Source organism: Pristiophorus japonicus, chromosome 7, assembly GCF_044704955.1.
Source record: "Pristiophorus japonicus isolate sPriJap1 chromosome 7, sPriJap1.hap1, whole genome shotgun sequence".
NCBI classification, from domain to species: Eukaryota; Metazoa; Chordata; class Chondrichthyes; family Pristiophoridae; genus Pristiophorus; species Pristiophorus japonicus.
This window is the reverse complement of record NC_091983.1, coordinates 30,227,707-30,252,412: the sequence shown is the minus strand read 5'-3', so window position 1 is coordinate 30,252,412 and position 24,706 is coordinate 30,227,707.

Sequence of the window (24,706 nt, the reverse complement as noted above, 5' to 3'; positions counted from 1 at the left end):
AACACCACCCAGTTATGGTTTTCATCATTGGGGACTTTGATGATATTATTTGCGATGAAAAACATTTCTTGCCGCTCCACATACGCTCCAATACTTTCACGGTCACGTTGAAACTCCCCCAAATGCCCTATTATTCTCATAGGTACAGCCATCTGCACTCTGGTAGTTTAGACAAGTGTGCTTGTAACTTACCTTGGATTTGCAGCTGTTAATCAAAACAGAGAAGCTCTCAAAGTCTCTCTGTTGGTTGGCTGAATCATCCACCAACAAAAATTGCAGCTTTGTTTTCCGATTATCCCATTCTCATTGCCATTTGTTATATCTTCAGTACAACTCTCAAACACACACATCAGGGAACCCTAGTCAGGTGACCTGTTCCCTCTTTATTGTTGTAAATAGCACTGGGATCTCTTCACAGGAGTCCTCCCCTTATTTATTGGAGACTTGGCCTGGAGGGTGGTGCACGGAGCAGTCCCGTGCAACAAGTTTTTAAGTCAGTTCACGGGCTCCCAGGCCGCCTGTCATTGTTGCGGTCTAGAGGAATCCACGTTCCATGTTTTTATAGAGTGTGCGAGGTTGCAGCCCCTCTTCAAATATCTGAAGGGGCTGCTCCTCAAATTCTGGTTGCACTTCAGTCCCACACTCCTAATCTTTGGGCACCCTATGCGGAGGGGAGCGGGCAGGTCGGAAGGCCTGCTCCTGGGCACGGCCAAGGGTGCCATCAGCCGGTCCAGGCAGCGGGCGGTCGAGGGGGTCGTTCAGCCCGACTGCCTGCCTCTCTTCTGCAGTTACATCCGAGCCAGGGTGCCCCTGGAGATGGAGCACGCGGTGTCCACCGGTACGCTCGCGGCCTTCCACGAGAAGTGGGCGCCAGAGGGACTGGAGTGCATCATCACCCCCGGCAATCAAATTTTAATCTGATCTTAATGTCTAAAGTTTAATTTATTTAAGTTGTCGGTTTTAGTGCCCCCCACCCCCTTTTAGCCAGGGGGCACTTGTTTAATTTTTGTTTTTAGTGCCCTCAAAAAAAAAACAAGTGGGCACTTGAAAAGTTTTTGGGGTGTGCCCCCGCCCTCCCCCCGCTCCTCCGCCTTTAATCAGGGGGGCACTTGATTACTGATACAACTAAAATAGTTGTAAACAGCACTGGCTGCAGTGCCACAGTAGTCCACCAGATGGAGCTATATATATTACAAAGATCAGCAAAGTATTTTCTCTACAGGTTTTGGATGTGTGGAATAGATTCCAAGATAAAACAGTTAATTCTGAGATAATTAACCTTTTAGAAAACACAAGTTGCACAAATATCTAATTCATGGATAGACAGTGATAAGGATAAATACAGGCAGAGAAAATTGAACACTGTGTGAAACATGAGCTAATGAAAATGCCAAGCCAAGAAAGACAACTGGTCTGGGATGTATGATGTGGGATGTATGGCCGGACAGGTATTATGGAGTTTTAATTGTTTAACCTTCGAGGCAGGGAGAATCAACTTAGCAGCTCCTTTCCTAATGAGGTGAATTAGATTGCTCAGCATCCAAGATAAAGTGTGCTGTATTCACCAGGATGGAACGAATGGTCTTTTCTTTCTCCACACTTTTTATGGTTTTTGAAAAGTTACAAAGGACAATACGAGGTTAATATTAGTATAAGCTTAACCCGATGACAGATGCAGAATGACTTTGAGTTGTTTCTGGAGTTCCGCCCAATAAAACCTCTGTTCCATAAAGCCAATTAGAACCAATGGTGAAGTGAGCTTGACTGAGCTTTAGATAATTGCCAACTTGTCTTTAGAAGCACATTTGACTATAATCTACACCGGTATGCTTTCAACCACCTTACTTTCAGTTACTTTCAGGGTTGTATGCAAACCTCCTCTTTCCCAGTAGATGCATCATTAGCCTTCGGACTTTTGACTGGCACTCAATAATAGTTGATGATATTTTCCAATATCTGCTGTGAGCTTCTTTATCAGAAAATAGTTCCTTTCTGAGCTTCTCTTTTTATTTGGATCCTTTTCTCTTTTTTTTCTTTCAGCAATAAATAATGTGTGGATCTGGTCATTTGAATCTCCTTGGTACCACTGCACAATTGCGTTCTCAATTCTGGCCTCATGGGGCAAAATTGTGCGAATGAAATCTGCACACAGGCACAGGGAAAATTTTATGTAAAATTGCAAAATGTGAGTAATGGCCCATGGCTTTGAACAGGGACTTTTGTTTCGATACAGTGAGAACCTTGGACTGTGACTCTGCAGGATGTTGCATTCTAACATCAATGTTATTTTAAAACCATCTTGGACAATGGAAAAGTAATAGTTATAAAAATCTAAGTACAGCCAATACTATCAGAATGATTACCACTTAAAGCATCAATGTCATTGAACATAAGGTTGTCCAGCAGATAGCCCTATCTTCCAGTGCATGCAGTTGTAATTTCTAAATAGAGAAATCTAACAGTTCTTGTAGGAAATTCAAATATTCAGAGCACCTCCTCACTGGCTGAGTATGGTGTAGTATTGAGTCATATAGATATGCCCAAATCCCTAATCTGTGCTGAGCTACTTGAACTCATCTGACACCACGGGTGTCTTCACAAACATTGGTCTCAGTCCTCCAAGCTGAACTTGGATGAGAAAAGGCCAGGATTCCTGCTACCAATTATTTTGTTATTGCCAGGATATGTGTCACAGACAAGGCCGACAATTTATTGTGAAGCTGGAAGCGGGCCTTGTTCGTGAACCAGGAGCAGGCTCGAGGGGCTAGATGGCCTACTCCTGTTCCTAATTCTTATGTGAACCACTGCAATCCTGGTGGTGAAGGTTCTCCCACAATGCTGTTAGATATGGAGTTCATGGATTTTGACTCAATTGCTATCCAATAACTCTTTATGGAAGCTTGTATATATGTGGACATAAGTTTAAGACAAGGAAAGAATGTGATGCACCCAATTTGCAGACACTCCGGAGTGGGAATTCGGTTGAGCCTCTGTTACGGCGTTAATCCGGGCGAAGCGGTAATTTTTTCACCGGGAAATGGTTTGTGTCTCCAGCTGCAAAATTCACCTGCTGGGCCCTGAGTGTGCAGCGGAGTGCTAAGGGAGGCATTCCACACCTCTCTTAGGGCGCTAAGCTGGTCAAGCAACTGAAAATACCGAGGTAAACAGCCGGCCTCGGAGCTCCCTAAGAGAGCCTTCCATTGGAAAATAAATCTGAAAAAAACTATCCAAAAATATTCCCAATACATCACTGATGCCGCCTCAACATTAATCGCAAAAATAAAAAAAATAAAAAATAATTATACTTACCTCAGGTTGACATTCCTTCCCTCACTGCCGCGCCATTCAGCTGGAACCGCCCGCTGTCACGGCCGGTCCCATTAGGGCGCGCTGTGGGGCGCTACGGATCGGGCGCGAACCAAATATCGAGCAGGTGTCACAACCAGGTGCATTGCACACCGGCTCGCCTCTCCCGGGCAGTACTGCTCCGCAACCCGGCCCCGAATGTCCCGGCAGGGCGCTGGAAGCCGGCCGCCCGCCCGGAAATGCTTACGGCTGCCATTACCACCCCGGAGGTGGCAACAAGCGGAAACTCCAGCTCTCGGTGTCTCAAATCACATGTGAAATTTGCAGATACTTGGAACCCCAACTGCTTGGGGCACAATCCTGGCAGTTACACAAGGATTGCACCCACAAGCACCCTCCAGTGCTGACCCTGCCAGAGTATGGGGGGAGCTTAAGAAATATGCATGGGGAACTCACCCACCCATCAGCAGACACAGGCCAGTAAACAAACACGGAAATTGCTGCAAACCAGCAGCATCTGCGGAGAGAAAAGTGATCACGAGTCAGGTGTGAACATCTGGTTACCTGAGGCTGTTCCGGGAGAGGTGGGCTGCCTGATTTCTCCCAAAGGGAATTTTGTGGTTCTTTCAGCTGCCCTTGTAAGGGGAGCTGCTTTGGATATCCAGGCCACATCCCAAGCCCAGACTTTCCTCCTAACCTGGTAGGCACCACTTGCACCCTTCAGGAGGCTGGTGTGATTCATGCTGCTCAGCATACCACTGTCCACACCCCTGTATATATATACACGCTTAGGTCCTTTCGAGGCAAAAGAGGCAGAAATTCTCAACGTAGGGACTCCCCGCCCTCAGCCCCGCTCCAGTGCTCTTCTTTGCTCCAAACAAACTCATTGGAAATTCTGCCACTTGATAATGGCCGTTCTACCAGATTCCTGTCACAGTTGCCGAGGGAATCTGCTGAAACAGCTGAGCAATTTCATGGCCTCACTGTCTACATTCACATGGAAAGAATAGGTGACCTACCCGAGCCTGCAGCACCTGTGACAATGTATGGCCCACTGGAAAAGATAGGAGAAAATTGGAGGAACATTCTAATATTTATTATTCATGTACATTGATTAAAGGATTTGAATCCTGTATGTTAATATTCAATTTAAATGAAATATTTATTTTTTGAGTTACTCATCAGTAGCTATTAGCATATTAATAATTCAAGTCTGCTGTCTTTCAGTGTTATTTATCAAAATGATAATTACTTACCTCAGATGTCTCAGACTGCCCATCTGACCTCAAGTCAGATGAACTTACTCAAATTGAACATTGAGAAAACTGAATTTATCTATTTACCATCACCAAAATGTTCCCGAGCCTGGCCCAGACTCGATACCCATCCCTGCAAGTTCCTTGGGCTGAACAAGACGTCACAAAACCTTTGCGCCTTGATTGTCCCCTAAGCTGAACTGTAAACCCCGCACAGCGTATCCATCATCAAGACTTAATTCCAAATTCCGTGGCATTGCTGGCCTCCACTGAGACCCTTATCTATGTTATTTTGTCAACTGAAGACTGACTAGGGCAGAGTTTCCTTCATGTTGTGCCTGGAGAACACTCAGTACTCAGGAACATTGAGAGGAAATGGCGGGCAGCCAATCATCACATAAGAACATAATAAGAACAGAAGAATTAGGAACAGGAGTAGGCCATCTAGCCCCTCGAGCCTGCTCCATCATTCAACAAGATCATGGCTGATCTGGCCGTGGACTCAGCTCCACTTACCCGCCCACTCCCCATAATCCTTAATTCCCTTATTGGTTAAAAATCTATCTATCTGTGACTTGAATACATTCAATGAGCTAGCCTCAACTGCTTCCTTGGGCAGAGAATTCCACAGATTCACAACCCTCTGGAAGAAAAAGTTCCTCCTCAACTCGGTTTTAAATTGGCTCCCCCATATTTTGAGGCTGTGCCCCCTAGTTCTAGTCTCCCCGACCAGTGGAAACAACCTCTCTGCCTCTATCTTGTCGATCCCTTTCATGATTTTAAATGTTTCTATAAGATCACCCCTCATCCTTCTGAACTCCAACGAGTAAAGACCCAGTCTACTCAATCTATCATCATAAGGTAACCCCCTCATCTCCGGAATCAGCCTAGTGAATCGTCTCTGTACCCCCTCCAAAGCTAGTATATCCTTCCTTAAATAAGGTGAACAAAATTGCACGCAGTACTCCAGGTGCGGCCTCACCAATACCCTATACAGTTGCAGAAGGACCTCCCTGCTTTTGTACTCCATCCCTCTCGCAATGAAGGCCAACATTCCATTCGCCTTCCTGATTACCTGTTGCACCTGCAAACTAACTTTTTGGGATTCATGCACAAGGACCCCCAGGTCCCTCTGCACCGCAGCATGTTGTAATTTCTCCCCATTCAAATAATATTCCCTTTTACTGTTTTTCTTCCCAAGGTGGATGACCTCACACTTTCCGACATTGTATTCCATCTGCCAAACCTTAGCCCATTCGCTTAACCTATCTAAATCTCTTTGCAGCCTCTCTGTGTCCTCTACACAACCTGCTTTCCCACTAATCTTTGCGTCATCTGCAAATTTTGTTACATTACACTCTGTCCCCTCTTCCAGGTCATCTATGTATATTGTAAATAGTTGTGGTCCCAGCACCAATCCCTGTGGCACACCACTAACCACCGATTTCCAACCCGAAAAGGACCCATTTATCCCGACTCTCTGCTTTCTGTTAACCAGCCAATTCTCTATCCATGCTAATATACTTCCACTGACTCCGCGTACCTTTATCTTCTGCAGTAACCTTTTGTGTGGCACCTTATCGAATGCCTTTTGAAAATCTAAATACATCACATTCATCGGTACACCTCTATCCACCATGCTCGTTATATCCTCAAAGAATTCCAGTAAATTAGTTAAACATGATTTCCCCTTCATGAATCCATGCTGCGTCTGCTTGATTGCACTATTCCAATCTAGATGTCCCGCTATTTCTTCCTCAATGATAGTTTCAAGCATTTTCCCCACTACAGATGTTAAACTAACCGGCCTATAGTTACCTGCCTTTTGTCTGCCCCCTTTTTTAAACAGAGGCGTTACATTAGCTGCTTTCCAATCCGCTGGTACCTCCCCAGAGTCCAGAGAATTTTGGTAGATTATAACGAATGCATCTGCTATAACTTCCGCCATCTCTTTTAATACCCTGGGATGCATTTCATCAGGACCAGGGGACTTGTCTACCTGAGTCCCATTAGCCTGTCCAGCACTACCCCCTAGTGATAGTGATTGTCTCAAGGTCCTCCCTTCCCACATTCCTGTGAAGACCAAAGCAAAATAATTGTTTAACGTCTCAGCCATTTCCACATTTCCCATTATTAAATCCCCCTTCTCATCCTCTAAGGGACCAACATTTACTTTAGTCACTCTTTTCCGTTTTATATATCTGTAAAAGCTTTTATTATCCGTTTTTATGTTTTGCGCAAGTTTACCTTCGTAATCTACCTTTCCTTTCTTTATTGCTTTCTTCGTCATTCTTTGCTGTCGTTTGAAATTTTCCCAATCTTCTATTTTCCCACTAACCTTGGCCACCTTATATGCATTGGTTCTTAATTTGATAGTCTCCTTTATTTCCTTGGTTATCGACGGCTGGTTATCCCTTCTCTTACCGCCCTTCTTTTTCACTGGAATATATTTTTGTTGAGCACTATGAAAGAGCTCCTTAAAAGTCCTCCACTGTTCCTCAATTGTGCCACCATTTAGTCTGTGTTTCCAGTCTACTTTAGCCAACTCTGCCCTCATCCCATTGTAGTCCTCTTTGTTTAAGCATAGTATGCTCGTTTGAGACACTACTTCCTCACCCTCAATCTGTATTACAAATTCAACCATACTGTGATCACTCATTCCGAGAGGATCTTTTACCAGGAGATCATTTATTATTCCTGTCTCATTACACAGGACCAGATCTAAGACAGCTTGCTCCCTTGTAGGTTCTGTAACATACTGTTCTAAGAAACAATCCCGTATGCATTCTATGAATTCCTCCTCCAGGCTACCCCGTGTGATTTGATTTGACCAATCGATATGTAGGTTAAAATCCCCCATGATTACTGCCATTCCTTTTTCGCATACCTCCATTATTCCCTTGATTATTGCCCGCCCCACCGTGAAGTTATTATTTGGGGGCCTATAAACTACGCCTACCAGTAACTTTCTCCCCTTACTATCTCTAATCTCCACCCACAATGATTCAACATTTTGTTCATTAGAGCCAATATCGTTTCTCACAACTGCCCTGATATCATCCTTTATTAACAGAGCTACCCCACCTCCTTTCCCTTCTTGTCTATCTTTCCGAATCGTCAGATACCCCTGTATGTTTAATTCCCAGTCTTGGCCACCCTGCAACCACGTTTCTGTAATGGCCACCAAATCATACCCATTTGTAATGATTTGTGCCGTCAACTCATTTACTTTATTTCGAATGCTGCGTGCGTTTAGGTAGAGTGTTTTAATACTAGTTTTTAAACCATGATTTTTAGTTTTGATCCCTCCTGCAGCCCCTTTACATTCAATGGCCCATTTTGTTTTTTGCCTTGGGTTTCTCTGCCCTCCACTTTTACTCATCTCCTTTTTGTTTCCCTCTGTCTCCCTGCATTGGTTCCCATCCCCCTGCCATATTAGTTTAACTCCTCCCCAACAGCACCAGCAAACACTCCCCCTAGGACATTGGTTCTGGTCCTGCCTAGGTGCAGACCATCCGGTTTGTACTGGTCCCACCTCCCCCAGAACCGGTTCTAATGCCCCAGGAATTTGAATCCCTCTCTGCTGCACCACTGCTCAAGCCACGTATTCATCTGAGCTATCCTGCGATTCCTACTCTGACTAGCACGTGGCACTGGTAGCAATCCTGAGATTACTACTTTTGATGTCCTACGTTTTAATTTAGCTCCTAGCTCCTTAAATTCATCTCATAGGACCTCATCCCTTTTTGTTACCTATATCGTTGGTACCAATGTGCACCACGACAACTGGCTGTTCACCCTCCCTTTCAGAATGTCCTTCACCCGCTCCGAGACATCCTTGACCCTTGCACCAGGGAGGCAACATACCATCCTGGAGTCTCGGTTGCAGCCGCAGAAACGCCTATCTGTTCCCCTTACAATCGAATCCCGTATCACTATCGCTCTCCCACTCTTTTTCCTGCCATCCTGTGCAGCAGAGCCAGCCACGGTGCCATGAACTTGGCTGCTGCTGCCCTCCCCTGATGAGTCATCCCCCTCAACAGTACTCAAAACAGTGTATCTGTTTTGCAGGGGGATGACCGCAGGGGACCCCTGCACTACCTTCCTTGCAATGCTCTTCCTGCTGGTCTTCCATTCCCTAGCTGGCTGTGGACCCTTCACCTGCGGTAAGACGAATTCACTAAACGTGCTATTCACGTCATTCTCAGCATCGTGGATGCTCCAGAGTGAATCCACTCTCAGCTCCAATTCCTCTACGCGGTCTGTCAGGAGCTGGAGGCGGATACACTTCCCACACACGTAGTCGTCAGGGACGAGTTCCCACATGGTACAGGAGGAGCATAACACATGACCGAGCTCTCCTGCCATGACTTAACCCTTAGATACACTTAAATTGGCAACAACAATGCTAAAGTTTACTCACTGTTATAGAAGAGAAAAAAGAAAAACTACTCACCAATCACCAGCCAATCACTTATCCCCTTAGCTGTGACGTCACCTTTCTGTTTCTTTCTACTTCTTTTTTGCCTTCTCCCTGTAGCTGCACAAGTACGCCTCTCGCCGACCCCAGACTCGCGCTGCTCCGAGCTCCCGCCTCCTCGACTGACTGCTCGAAATGCCTGACTCCCGCAGGCCTTTATAGGCCTCTCATCGACCCCGGACTCGCGCTGCTCCGAGCTCCCGCCTCCTCGACTGACTGCTCGAACTGCCTGACTCCCAGTGGCCTTTATAGGCCTCTCGCCGACCCCGGACTCGCGCTGCTCCGAGCTCCCGCCTCCTTGACTGACTGCTCCTAGCTCCTTAAATTCATCTCGTAGGACCTCATCCTTTACAACAGGTCTTTCCCTCTATGATAATAAAAGCAGAAAATGCTGAAAATCTCAGTGGGTCAGGCAGCATCTATGGAGAGAAAGCTGAGTTAACATTTCAAGTTGATGACCTTTTGTCAGAACTGGAGAGTGTTCGGAAAGAATAGATTCTTAACAAGCACTGAAAGGGGGAGGGGAAGAAAGAACAAAAGGGAAGGTATGTGGTAGGGTGGAAGACAGGAGAGATTAGAGAGACAAATGGGATGATGGCTCAAATTCAAATGGTAATGCCAGGAGTTAGAAACACATTAGTCAAGAGAGGATGTGAATGGTGGGATAATGACCAGCTGCCAGTAGTGACAAGGAGAAAAAAAGAAACAAGCTCTGAGGGGGGAAAGAGAGCCAAAGATTGGCAGCGACTACACTCTGAAATTGTTGAACTTGATGTTGAGTCCAGAAGGCTGTAAAATGCCTAAACGAAAGATGAGGTGCTGTTCCTCGAGCTTGCGTTGAGCTTCGTTGGAACAGTGTAGGAGACCAAGGACAGAGAGGTCAGAGTGGGAGTGGAGTGGAGAATTAAAGTGACAGGCGACTGGAAGCTCAGGGTCACACGTGCGGACTGAATGGAGGTGCTCCGCAAAGCGGTCACCCAATCTACGCTTGGTCTCCCCAATCTAGAGGAGACGACACCGTGAGCAGTGAATACAGTATACTAAATTGAAAGAAGTACAAGTAAATTGCTGTTTCACCTGAAAGGAGTATTTGGGGCCCTGGATAGTGGGAAGGGAGGAGGTAAAAGGGCAGGTGTTGCATCTCCTGTGCTTGCACAGAAAGGTGCCGTGGGAAGGGGAGGGGGTGCTGGGGGTGACTGCGAAATGGACCAGGCTGTCGTGGAGGGAGCGGTCCCTTCGAAATGCTGAGAGGGGAGGGGAGGGGAAGATGTGATTGGTGGTGGGATCACGCTGGAGGTGGTGGAAATGGCGAAGGATGATCCGTTGAATGTGGAGGCTGGTGGAGTGAAAGGTGAGGACAAGGGGAGCCCTGCCATGGTTCTGTGAGGGAGGGGAAGGGGTGAGAGCAGAGGTGTGGGTAATAGAACGGACATGGTCGAGAGCCACGTTAACTCTACTACACTACTCTGGGTGTTCTGCTGCTTCCCCAATGCAACGTAAGTGGATCTGTGTCCGTTTTAGGTGCAGTCCCAGTGTAACCACTGTAATACGGCTCAAGGTGGCATTCCCAGCCTCCTGCCTTACTTTCCTCTCCCTTCGCCCATTGGGTGCCCAAGAGAAGCAGTGCCCAGAAAGCCTGGCCACGGAGCTTGAGCTAATTAGTTATTCAATGAGTCAGTACCAAATTTCTCCCCCAATGACTCGGCATCCACAGCCCTATGGGGTAGAGAATTCCAAAGATTCACCACTCTGAGCGAAGAAACTGCTCCTCATCTCAGCCCTAAATGGGTGACCCCTTACCTGAGACTGCCCCTTAGTTCTAGACTCTCCAGCCAGGGAAAACAGCCTCTCGGCATCTACCCTGTCAAGCCCTGTAAGAATTTAATACATTTCAATGAGATCACCTCGCATTCTTCTAAACTCCAGAGAGTATAGACCCAATCTACTGAATCTCTCCTCATAGGACAACCCTCTCATTCCAGGAATCAATCTAGTGAACATTCATTGCACCCACTCTAAGGCAAGTATATCCTTCCTTAGGAAAGGAGACCAAAGCTATACACAGTACTCCAGGTGTGGTCTCACTAAAGCCATATATAATTGTCAAAATTAAAAAATTTACTCATAATTCTTTGCTGGTTCCTATTTAAGGGGGAAAGGGGGGTTCGACACTCAAACAACGTGTTTGAAAGACCAAAAGCAATGATCAAAGATAAAAGTGGACAGCTGACCAGGCCTGGCACTTCCTGACTCCTGTACTCCATCCTCCTTGCAATAAAGGCTAGCATACTATTTGCCTTCCTAATTGCTTGCTGTACCTGCATGCTAGCTTTCTGTGATTCGTGCACATGGACACCCAAATCTCTCTGAATCCCAACATTTACTGGTATCTCATCATTTTAAAAAATATTCTGCTTTTCGATTCTTCCCACCAATTTGGATAATTTCATATTTCCCCACATTATACTCCATCTGCCACTTTCTTGCCCAATCACTTAACCACTCTATATCCCTTTGCACCTCTTCACAGCTTATTTTCCCACCTAGCTTTCTATCATCAGCAAACTTGGATTTATTAGATTCGGTCCCCTCATCTAAATCATTGGGCCAGAAATTGCAGTCGGAGGCTTCCCGCGGGGAGGTGCCTCCGACCGCAAAAAAATTAAGAAAGTACCTGGTGGTCCCGGAGGAACGAACACTTGCGTTCCGAGGCCTAGATGCGCAGCTCAGCGCAGAGGTCCATGCATTTCAGGAGCGTATGCGCATCACTGGGATCACGTGGGTCTGGACCACAAATACACATGGAGTATTCTCATTGATAGCAATGGTGTGTTGCGCTTGTATGGAGCTCCCATTACTATGAATGGGCATACCCCAAAAATACAGCAATACAATACATAAATTTAACAAAACACCTCACTTAGTTAAAATTAATTTTATTTTTTGGAAATTGTTTTAATATGTTTTAATAGTGTTAAAAATAAACTTACTTTAATGGACAGGGTTTTTAATATAAAAATTAGGCATAACATTTATTTTTTCTATCTTTTAAAACTCTTAAGCTGGTAAAAGCAGGCATCAGAGTTTTAAGGACATTCGCTAGGCAGGAGTTGGGAAAATAGCCCAATAAATAGCCCGCAAAGGCCCTTCTCCCGGGGATGCATGTGATTTGACAGATCACAAGTGCCGGGTTTAGGCGCATGCGCAGTGCACCCCTAAACCCAGAACTTGCAGGGCCTCTTTGGTCGCATGTGCACATCGCACGTGCCTGGAGAAGCCACAATTTCCAGCCCATTGATATAGATTGCAACACTCCACCAGTTACACCCTGCCATCCTGAAAATGTTCCATTTATTCCTATTCTCTGTTTTCTGTGCGTTAACCAATTCTCAATCCATGATAATATATTACCCCCAATCCCATGAGCTCTAATCTTGTTTAATAACCTCTTGTGTGATACCTTATCGAATGCCTTCTGAAAATTCAAATACACTACATCCACTGGTTCCCCTTATTTACCCTGCTAGTTACACTCTCAAAAAACTCTAATAGATTTGTCAAACATTTTTCTCTTTCTTAAAATTGTGTTGACTCAGCCTAATATTGTGATTTTCCAAGTGCCCTTTTACCATGTCCCTAATAATAGATTTTAGCATTTTCCCTATTACTGATGTCAGGCTAACTGGCCTATAACTCCATGCTTTCTCTCTCCCTCCTTTCTTGAACAGCGGAGTTACATTTGCTACCTTCCAATCCACAGGGACCACTCTAGAATCTGGGGAAGTCTGGAAGATCAAAACCAATGCAACCACTATCTTTGCAGCCATCTCTTTAAAAACCCTAAGGTGTAGACCATCAGATCCAGGGGATTTGTCGGCTTTTAGTCCCATTAATTTCTCCAGTACATTTCCTGTACTAATATTAATTACGTTTAGTTCCTCACTTTCATTAGATCCTTGGTTCCCTACACTTTACTGATGTGGAACCAAAATAAAGGCTCAACACATGTCTGATAAAGAATCAAAAATATGTTTATTTGCAAATACCTAAAGCTTGGCCAAGGGAGAACAGCTAGAGTTCCTCAACTCTTCACCAGCTGACTCATCCCTTGACTACCGGTGTACAGTATTTAAAGCTGAAACCCCCAGTCCATGTGAGTCACCTGTTCCATTACATTGGGGACTTTACATTTTTCAGCTACAAAGCAACAAGCCAGGTTTCCTGCTAGTCAACACCTAGCCTAACCGCAAGTTAGCATCCTATGCCTATCTTTGTTAAGCTTGCCACCACATCCTCTTGCAGTTGGCCTACCATTTTAATAGGTCTAGCTAGTTGTTGCTGGGAAAATGCAACTTGACATACTTGCTTGTCCATTTCTGAACACATTTCCCAGACTGCAACTCTATATTACTACGATGGGCTTCTAAAAGTCCCACTTCAATCTCCCCTTTGGTCCCTGGCTAACCCCAGCCCATGAGACCACTAGAGCTAAACTAGCTAATGCTTTAGACTTCCTGCCCTGCTTGTGGTGATATCTGCCGCCATTTGGGAGGTCTATCATTTAACCGGGGTTTAAATTCCCCATGTATCAACAGTCTATCTTTCTCTTGCATACGAGTGATTGCTTTAGCTTGCTGCCTATGTCTACGCTTCCTACAAGCTGCACATGTCATTATCAGCCAGCACAGTGCCAAAATCAGTTGAACTGCTGCCAATATGTGAGAAATGATACGTATTCATGGATGGATATTCACATTCAGTCCCCAGTTCCATGCCTTCTCATACCAGGGGGTACGTTGAATGTCTTTTGCAATGTCCTTGCCCAGTTCATGCAACTCCTGTTTGAGCACGTGATATCATTTTATGCTTGCCAGCAGAGGATCCTTTATATCTCTCAGGTCCTTGGGCAGGTGAGGTATTGGTGCAGCCAGTTCACTTTCATATTGGTACAAATCTTGTTTAATTTCATCAGTCAGGTTCAAGGTAATAGTTTCTCAAGCATGGATATATATCATTCATGCTCTTCCAATTGTTACAGGTAGCCTTGGGTGAAGCAGAAGTTGGGGTTAGTGACATTACATTGATAAATACCATAGTCATAAGTTGGTTGGTTGGTTACCACACAGTATTCCCCCTTTCCGCGGTAGGCTGAATGGGTGTATTCGGATTCTGATGGGCTTATTTCTAAGACACATCCAATGGTCTGATTAAATCCGCACCCATCCTCGCTTCCCCAGCCTACTGGATGTGGACATATAGTTAGGCTTCCTATCCTGCGGCACCCTGATAATGAGACCCCTCTCATGGTTCTGTTCCGTTTGATCGCATATTGATCCATTGGGTAGTACCGCATGTAGTTCTCACCCCGGATTAGCCCCAAGTTTTCTACCTCAAACTGGTGGTGTGGTCCGGACTCCCCCTTTGCCATTACCGGAATCATTAGGACCATCCCCACCAGGGCAGAATATAAATCTGTGCATCCGCCTGTCACCGGAAAGACTCTTGTCATTCCTTTCATGGTGCACGTGTCCAGTGACCCTGGGTACTGTGTTAGGTGGAACAGGTGGGTGCTGTTAATCCATTCCGGGACTTCGCCCCTGTGTATTTGGTCCATGGTCTCCCTGACCTGCCCAATCATCCATCCCCCGTAAGCATGGCAGAGGTCTCATTGAACCTCTGCTTTTTCCGCATTGAATTCTCGGTCAATCAAGTGATTAATGGTGGCAGCATGGCCCTCCAGGACTGTAATCCCTTTGACTAAGCTCCTGCTGCCCCATCGCCTTCCCGCGCAGCCCCTTTGGCTGCGTCTGTCTGCCTCTGCAGCAATTTCCTGGCTGTGTCTTTCCGATTATTAGACCACATTCAATTCATAAGGTCCTATTGTACTGCATCGCGACGCCTAATAATGTGGGTTGGGTTCCCTTACCCCGCAAAAGTTTTTGTCTGGTCCGAGGGGAGTCTCGGCACTCTCTTGCCAGAATATACCAGTCAGGTAGACTCCATTTCTTTTGATAGTCCGGGTCTTCATAATTCGGGTGCAGCTCATCACCTTCAGCCCCATGATTTGAATTCTGGCTGATCATCCGGCCCCGCGCTGGTTGCCACAGGGGCGAGTGCCAAAGTATAATCAGTATCCTGTAAAATCAAACTTCCCCCTAGATTGGGTATTCTGTTAGAGTCATTTTAGCTGGGACCAGTGTTTCCACCATCCTACTCCATTCATATTCACACATGCACACGTGTCGCCACTGATCAATATCTCGTATGGTCTCGACCACCGCGGCGCGAATCTGGTTCTTCCCGGTAGCCCCTTAACCATTACTTTCTCCCCCACTTGGGGAAGACCTACCGGGGACTCTAACTCTTCTTGCTCGTTGTGGCCTGCTTGTCGTTCTCTGACTTCCTGTCTCATATCCTTAAGTTGCTGACTTAACTCCATTACATATCTCCTAATCTGATCCCGCAATGGGCCCACATCGGACTCTCCTGTGATTATACCTTCAGGTAATCGCATTGCCCGACCAATCATGAGTTCATATGGAGTTATTCCTGTTGTCCAGTTAGGGGTTGCCTATTGTCTCATCAGGATTGCAGGCAGCAGCTCAGCCCAAGCCTGTCCGGTTTCTTGGATGGCTTTTGACAGGGCTGTCTTTATTGTCCAATTCATCTGTTCCAGCATCCCCAAATTCTGCATGTGGTAGGGGATGTGAAATTTTTGTTTAATGCCCAATGTGGTGCATAATAATTTTACCACCTGCCCTGTGAAGTGGGTTCCCTGATTGGAGTCTATTTGGGTGGGGATGCCTCAGCGGGGAATCACCTCCTTGGCTAAGAGATGAGCTATTGTGGTTGCAGTACAGTTTCGGATAGCAAAAGCTTCCACACACCGTGTAAACAAAGCCGTTATTACTAGACAGTACTTCTTTCCTCTAGAGCTTGGCAGTGGTCCCGTGAAATCAATTTGTATATTCTTCCATGGCCCTCGCGGCCGTGGTTGATGGGCCATTCTGATTTTAATGGCCTTTCCTGGATTATGTTGGGCACATGTAATACATTGCTGGCGATATTTAGCAATGTCTCGTCCCATGCCTGGCCACCACCAATCTCTAGAGACACTACTGATCATGGCATTTCGCCCGGCAAGTTTAATGCCGTGGTGCAGTTCCATGAGCATCTTTCTTGTACAAGTGGGGGCTGCCACCTTACCGTCCTTTCTCCACACTGCGTCTGGATTTGGTGCCCCTCCCTGTCTTTTCCATTCTGTCTTTTCTTCATCACTTACATCTGCATGTAATTTTATAATGTCAGTATCTTCTTTAGTAATCATACTACTTACTGATTCCTCCCTCACTTCGGACAAAACTGCTGCCTCCTGTTCCACCTTATCCGCAGCCTCATTACCTCTCTGGATATCATCCACCACTTGATGGTGGGCTTTGACCTTTATTACCGCCATCGTGGTGGGTTTACTAGCTGCGTCTAATAGCAGACTAATTCGGCCTTGATGTTTGATGGCCTCCCCGCCTGAAGTGACGAACCCCTGCCTCCTCCAGGCGGTCATGTAGTCATGGACTACTCCAAAAGCATGGCGGCTGTCTGTGTCGATATTTGCCCGCTTGCCTTTAGGTAATAGGAGGGCTTCTGTCAGGGCAGTGAGTTCTGCCACTTGTGCGGAAAGTCCTCTGTCCAGTTCTCCACTTAGGACAGTGTCAAGTGCTCCATTGACCACCACCCATCCTGTATGTGGGGTCCCTTGGATATATTTGCGGGACCCGTCCACATAAAGGGTTAAATCGGAGTCCTCGAGTGGGATCTCACTTATATTTACGGGTGAGTCTTTCCACTCTCGGGCGTGGCACTCCTAGGGTTCACCTGTGGCCAGGAGACCCTCTGCACGGTTCTCCACTGTGTCTCTGACTATGTTCACGCACTCATCATGGGGGAGTAAAACTGCCTCCCATTTAGCCCTGCGTACATTGGACGCGGATCTTAGTTTCCTGGTGTTGAGCATTTCTACCAGAGCGTGTTTCGTGTGCAGTACAATCTCCCCGGTTATCACTACCGGTTCACTGACTTTCACTGCCCACATTGCACAGTCCAGAGCCGCCACATACCGGGACAGACCGGCCACCACTGGTGACTGTTGGGTCGAATAATAGGCTACAGGATGCATCCTGTCCCCTTGCATCTGAGTGACCACTGCCCCATAGAATCCTTCCTCATTTTCGCAGTAAATGTGGAAAGGTATGTCCATGTTTGGAAGTCGCAGGCCGGGTGCAGACATTAAGGCTTCCTTCAGCTTACCATATGCTGTTTCCTGCTCCAGGCCCCACTCTGCACTTTCTAGAGAGAGTTTCCCCCCTTTCACCAGTTTCTGTATTGGTTCTGCAATTGCTGCGAAGTTGGCTATAAAGTTTCTGCAGTAATTAAAGAGTCCCAGTACTTTCCATACCCCTCAGACTGTCTTTGGGCGGGGCATGATTCTGATAGCTTCCTTCCTATCTTGAGACATTGTTCTAGTCCCTTGTGATATCTCATGTCCCAAATATTGTACCACTGGCTGTCCGATTTGGGCTTTCTTGGGATTGGCTTTAAATCTCACCCTTTGTAGGGTTTCTAATATTTCTATGAGAGCGCCCGTGTCACCGTTCATCCTCCGAGGCAATCAGCAGATCATCCACATACTGGAGGACTGTGTTTCTGTAAGGAGTTAGGTTCACCTTTTCTAGGGCTCGACTCATAGTCTGGTGAAATTTTGCCGGGCCACTGTGGAATCCCTGTGGCACCCATGTCCAGGTATACTGGCAGTCCCCTACAGTAAAGGCAAACTTGTTCTGTGATTCCCAAGCCAGAGGTATGGACCAAAATCCATTGGCAATGTCAAGCACTGTGAATATCTTGTGTTCGGGTTTCAATCTGTTAAAGATTGTGTCTGGGCTGGCTACAATGGGGTGCTGACGAGGTGTCACTTTATTCAGAGCCGTGTAATCTATAGTCAGCTGGTATGAGTCGTCTGACTTCTTTACCGGCCACACAGGTGAATAAGTGGTGCTCTCAGCTTCCCGGAGTATGCCACTGTCCTGCAGATCTTGTACAATTTGTTTGACTGCTTCCCTGGCTTCAGGCTTGATTGGATATTGTTTATGAGGGGGGTGTTTGGGTCCCGGGACAATGATTGGGTCGGTTTCTACCAGTCCACAATCTTGTTTGGACCATGCCCACACTCCATCAATCTGCAGACACATGGGATCATACCCTTTTAATGCATCCCAATCCCTGGTGAGAAGTTGTATGCTCCCCACCTTTGCATGGCTGTCCAATTTATTTTGGTCCCCGAAGGTCGTAGTTTTGTGCCCATTTGGACTTCTCCAAACTATTTTCTTCCCCTGGGGATCAATCAACGCTCCTAATTGTTCTCGGAGGTTGATTCCTAATATTGTACCCTCATTATTGAGACATATAGAAAATTGCATGGGGATTAGAATCCCTGCCACGTCCAATAATATTACTTTGCTTGGGTGTGCTCTTGTGGCAGATCCCCCAACCCCTGTGATTAAAGCTGTCTGTTTGGTTGTGGGTAGGGGAATATCTGTCATTGAGACAGAGGCGCCTGTATCCACTAATATGTCACATAACCGGCCCACGAATATAGAAACAATGCTGTAATGTGGATGCGAGGATCGCCCTCGTTCTGCGCGGGGGCCGCTAACTTTCAGTCCCCTGCCAGCTCCTTAAGGGCCTGGAGAGACTGATCCTAAAATTCCTTCTACCCCAGGAACAAATATTCTCTTCAAATTAAGAAAATCTCCAGTATTCAAAAGGTATCGCCCACTGAATTAAAACAGAGTTCACAGCTGCCTGTGAAAGAATTAACTTCCTTTGTTTCGAAAGCCGACAAACACAGACACCATCAATCAATGTCAACTTTCAGTGCAAAGTTTGTAGCCTTTTTAGTTTAACCTCTCTGCTTTTACACTTAAAGAAAAATATAATCTTCCCTTTTCTCCTTTTCATTGAGTCATAACTATCCATTATTCACAATACGTGCGAGTCACTAAAATGAGGACTTTCTCCTCTTTGTTTCTTTTCTAACTCCCACCACTTCCTTTGTGCCGTGGGTGAGTCATCTGGTCTCAAATTTTGTTTAATCATTATTTTTTTTTTATCTACTAGGTACCATGTCAGAGATACCTCTGGTCCCAACTCAAGTTTCTCACTTCCCATGACGATATGTTGTCAGCGGTATGTCCCTTACTTACTCGCCCTGAGTGAGACCGATACTTGCAACATATACCAATTATCAATTTAAAAAACTGTCGTACTATAATTATACCGGCTTTCTTGCCTCTCTTAGTTTTCTCTTTTTGCCACCAAACGTTTTGCTCGGCTGGTTCTTGTGACGGGTCCCACCCGTCCTTTAACATTTTGTCGATTAACCCCTTCATTATAGAACCTAGTAAGCGACCTGTCCGGGCCCCAATCTAGTTCTTTAACTGTTGCCATTATATGGTCTGACCGTCTACGTCATTTGTCTACAGTATTTAAAGCCAAAACTCGCAGTCCATGTGCATCACCTGTTCCATTACAGTGGGAACTCTACATTTTTCAGCTACGAAGCAACAAGCCAGGTTTCCTGTTATTCAACACTGAGCCTAACCGCAAGTCAGCACCCTGTTATTCTATGTCTATCTTTGTTACGCTTGCCACCGCATCCTCTTGCAGGTGGCCTACTATCTGATTGGTTCAGCTAGTTGTTGCTGGACCAATGCAACTTGACATACTTGCTTGTCCATTTCTGAACACATTTCCCAGACTGCAACTCTATATTACTACGGTGGGCTTCTAAAAGTCCCACTTCATTATGACATGTTCTTCTACTGTCAAGTCAGGTGCACAATAGTTTTGTTTAATATCTCTGCCATTTCTTTATTCCCCATTATAATTTCCCCTGCCTCTGCCTCAAAGAGAACCACACTTACTTTTGCTAATCTCTTCCTTTTTACATACTTGTAAAAGCTCTTATAATCTGTTTTTACATTTCTTGCTCGATCATTTTCATATTCTATTTTCTTCCTCTCTAACACTTTCTTGGTCATCCTTTCCTGATTTTTAAAATGCTCCCATTCCTCAGGCTTAGTACTCTTTTGGCAACATTGTAAGCCTCTTTTACTCTAATACTATCCTTAACATACTGATGATGAAGGTTTTCCTGTACACAATTCATGAATTGCTCCCCCCCATCCTTTCCCATTAAACTGCTTTTTACCCAGTTTATATTAGATTATCACGATATTGTTTTCACATCTTTTAGAATTTTGCTTGCAGATAAGTCCTCCATTGCCTTCCCATTATTTGCTGTGCTATAGTGTACGCCCATTAGCATAACAGCATCTCTTCTGCTCCTTTACTCTAATCAACTAAATTGTGTCCTTGGACCCTCAAGCCCATCCCTTACTTTGATCTATACCGCAGATCCGCCTCTTTTTTACTTCCCTATTCCTCCTGAATATATTAGAGCCAGGACTGTTAAGTTCCCATTCCTGGCTCACCCTTTATTGCCAATATATCATAATCCCTGTGGCACCTTGTGAATATAGCTTACCAACATTATTTTATCACACTCTGTGCTTTATGTGCATGCACTCCAACCCTACTTTACTCTACTCACTTGTCTGATCCCTCCTATTTCAAGACTACTCTTTATTCTAATGTTGTTTGTCTCTCCTAGTCCTCTAAGTACCTTGTTTCACCTCTCTGATGCTTCATTCTGGTTCTCCTTCCCTTGTCAAATTAGTTTAAACCCTTCCCCACAGCACCAGTTAAACTCCCTGCAAAGACATTGGGGGTGAAATTGCCCCTTGTTAAAGTCCCGTTAGCACCTCCAGGGGGGCACAAACGGGGTGGAGGAGAATTTTTGTCTGGGGGATGGGGGCTCGACTGCCTCCCGGGGAATTGCCCTGGAGTTTGTGGAGGCACTTGGCAGCGCCTTGCCCCATGATTAGTGTCCCCGGGCCGCCGTGCAACCGCCGATGATGTCATTGCCGCGCACGGCGACCCCTCACCACCCCTCACCGACCCCTGACCGCCCCGTGCGAGAAATTGCCCCGCGGGCTGTGGGACTGGTGCAAACGAATGTCAATGCCAGTTTTGCGGGTCACGAAGCTGGTGGACATCCACTCGCGGGACTAGTAAAAGGGGAGAGCACCAGCGGCTCTCGGGTCAGCTCCATGATGGCGGCCCTAGCATGGTCTGGAGCATCCATGTAGTGCGTTACTCACCGTCCCAGTAGCGTCCCAGGAACTGCTCCCAAAGGAAGTGGAGCGCGCGAGATTGCGCTCCGCTTCCTTTGAGGGTGGTAAGTCGAATTCAGTGGCGGGGACGGGAATTAGTATGGAGAACATGTGGGACTGTATCAGTCTTTACAGTAGAGGACATTAAAAATATCCCAATAGTGGATAGTCAAGGGGCTATGGGGGGGAGGAACTTAACACAATCACAATCACTAAGGAGGTGGTACTCAGTAAGATAATGGGACAAAAGGCGAATAAATCCCCTGCACCTGATGGTTTGCATCCTAAGGTCTTAAGAGAAGTAGTGGCAGGGATAGTGGGGCGTTGGTTGTAATTTCCCAAAATTCCCTGGACTTTGGGGAGGTCCCAGCGGATTGGAAAACTGCAAATGTAATGCCCCTATTTAAAAAAGGAGGCAGACAAAAAGCAGGAAACTATAGACCAGTTAGCCTGACATCTGTGGTTGGGAAAAATGTTGGAGACCATTATTAAAGAAGCAGTAGCAGGACATTTGGAAAAGCAAAATTCGGTCAGGCAGAGTCAGCATGAATTTATGAAGGGGAAGTCATGTTTGACAAATTTGCTGGTATTCTTTGAGGATGTAACGAACAGGGTGAATAAAGAGGAACAGTGGATGTGGTGTATTTGGGCTTCCAGAAGGCATTTGACAAGGTGCCATTTTAAAGGTTACTGCACAAGATAAAAGTTTACGGGGTTGGGGGTAATATATTAGCATGGATAGATGATTGGCTAACTAACAGAAAACAAAGAGTTGGGATAAATGGTTCATTCTTAGTTTGGCAATCAGTAACTAGTGGGGTGTCACAGGGATCAGTGATGGGAGCCCAACTATTTATAATCTAGATCAACGACTTGGATGAAGGGACTGAGTGTAACATAGCCAAGTTTGCTGACGATACAAAGATGGGAGGAAAAGCAATGTGTGGGGAGGACACAAAAAACCTGCAAAAGGACATAGACAGGCTTTAAGTGGAAAAAAATTGGCAGTTGGAGTATAATGTTCGAAAATGTGAGGTTATGCACTTTGGCAGGAAAAAATCGAAGAGCAAGTTATTATTCAAATGCAGAAAAATTGCAAAGTGCTGCAGTACAGTGGGACCTGGGGGTACTTGTGCATGAAACACAATAGCTTAGTATGCAGGTACAGCGAGTGATCAGGAAGGTCAATGGAATCTTGGCCTTTATTGCAATAGGGATGGAGTATAAAAGCAGGGAAGTCTTGCTGCAGTTATACAGGGTATTGGTACGCCACAACTAGAATACTGCGTATAGTTTTAATTTCCATATTAAAGAAAGTATATACTTGCTTTGGAGGCAGTTCAGAGAAGGTTCACTAGGTTGATTCCGGAGATGAGGGAGTTGACGTATGAGGAAAGTTTGAGTAGGTTGGGCCTCTACTCATTGGAATTCAGAAGAATGAGAGGTGATCTTATCGAAACATATAAGATTATGAGGGGGCTTGACAAGGTGGATGCAGAGAGGATGTTTCCACTGATAAGGGAGACTAGAACGCGGGGGTATAATCTTAGAATAAGGGGCCGCCCATTTAAAATAGAGATGAGGAAGAATATCTTACCTCAGAGGGTTGTAAATCTATGCAAATCGCTGCCTCAGAGCTGTGGAAGCTGGGTCATTGAATAAATTTAGAAACATAGAAACACAGAAAATAGGTGCAGGAGTAGGCCATTCGGCCCTTCGAGCCTACACCGCCATTCAATCAGTTCATGGCTGAACATGGGCAGTACCCCATTCCTGCTTTCTCGCCATACCCCTTGATCCCCCTAGTAGAAAGGACTACATCTAACTCCTTTTTGATTATATTTAGTGAATTGGCCTCAACAACTTTCTGTGGTAGAGAATTCCACAGGTTCACCACTCTCTGGATGAAGAAGTTTCTCCTCATCTCGGTTCTAAATGGCTTACCTCTTATCCTTAGTCTGTGACCTCTGGTTCTGGACTTCCCCAACATTGGGAACATTCTTCCTGCATCTAATCTGTCTAAACCCGTCAGAATTTTAAACGTTTCTATGAGATCCCCTCTCATTCTTCTGAACTCCAGTGAATACAAGCCCAGTTGATCCAGTCTTTCTTGATATGTCAGTCCCGCCATCCCGGGAATCAGTCTGGTGAACCTTCACTGTACTCCCTCAATAGCAAGAATGTCCTTCCTCAAGTTAGGAGACCAAAACTGCACACAATACTACAGGTGTGGCCTCACCAAGGCCCTGTACAACTGTAGTAACACCTCCCTGCCCCTGTACTCAAATCCCCTTGCTATGAAGGCCAACATGCCATTTGCTTTCTTAACCGCCTGCTGTACCTGCATGCCAACCTTCAATGAATGATGTACCATGACACCCAGGTCTCGTTGCACCTCCCTTTTTCCTAATCTGTCACCATTCAGATTGTCTCTCTGTTTTTACCACCAAAGTGGATAACCTCACATTTATCCACATTATACTTCATCTGCCATGCATTTGCCCACTCACCTAACCTATCCAAGTCACTCTGCAACCTCATAGCATCCTCCTCGCAGCTCACACTGCCACCCAACTTAGTGTCATCCACAAATTTGGAGATACTACATTTAATCCCCTCATCCAAATCATTAATGTACAATGTAAACAGCTGGTGCCCCAGCACAGAACCTTGCAGTACCCCACTAGTCACTGCCTGCCATTCTGAAAAGTACCAATTTACTCATACCCTTTGCTTCCTGTCTGCCAACCAGTTCTCAATCCACGTCAGTACACTACCCCCAATCCCATGTGCTTTAAATTTGCACATTAATCTCTTGTGTGGGACCTTGTCGAAAGCCTTCTGAAAGTCCAAATACACCACATCAACTGGTTCTCCCTTGTCCACTCTACTGGAAAATTCCTCAAAAAATTCCAGAAGATTTGTCAAGTATGATTTCCCTTTCACAAATCCATGCTGACTTGGACCTATCATGTCACCTCTTTCCAAATGCGCTGCTATGACATCCTTAATAATTGATTCCATAAGACAGAGATAGACAGTTTCTTAACCGACTAGGAAATAAGGGGTTATGGGGAACGGGCAGGGAAGTGGACCTGAGTCCATGATCGGATCAGCCATGATCGTATTAAATGGCGGAGCAGACTCGAGAGGCTGTATGGACTATTCCTGCTCCTATTTCTTCTGTTCTTAGCTGGGTGCAGGAAGTCCCGGCCCCAGCTGGTTACCGGCCCTAATCGGGGCGCATGGCAATTTCACCCCCATTGGTTCCAAGCACATGACATTGGTTGTAATCCTGCATTACTAGCTTTGAGGTCCTGCTCTTTAGCTTTCACCTGAAACGCTGTCTGTGGGACCTCAATCCTTTTCTACCT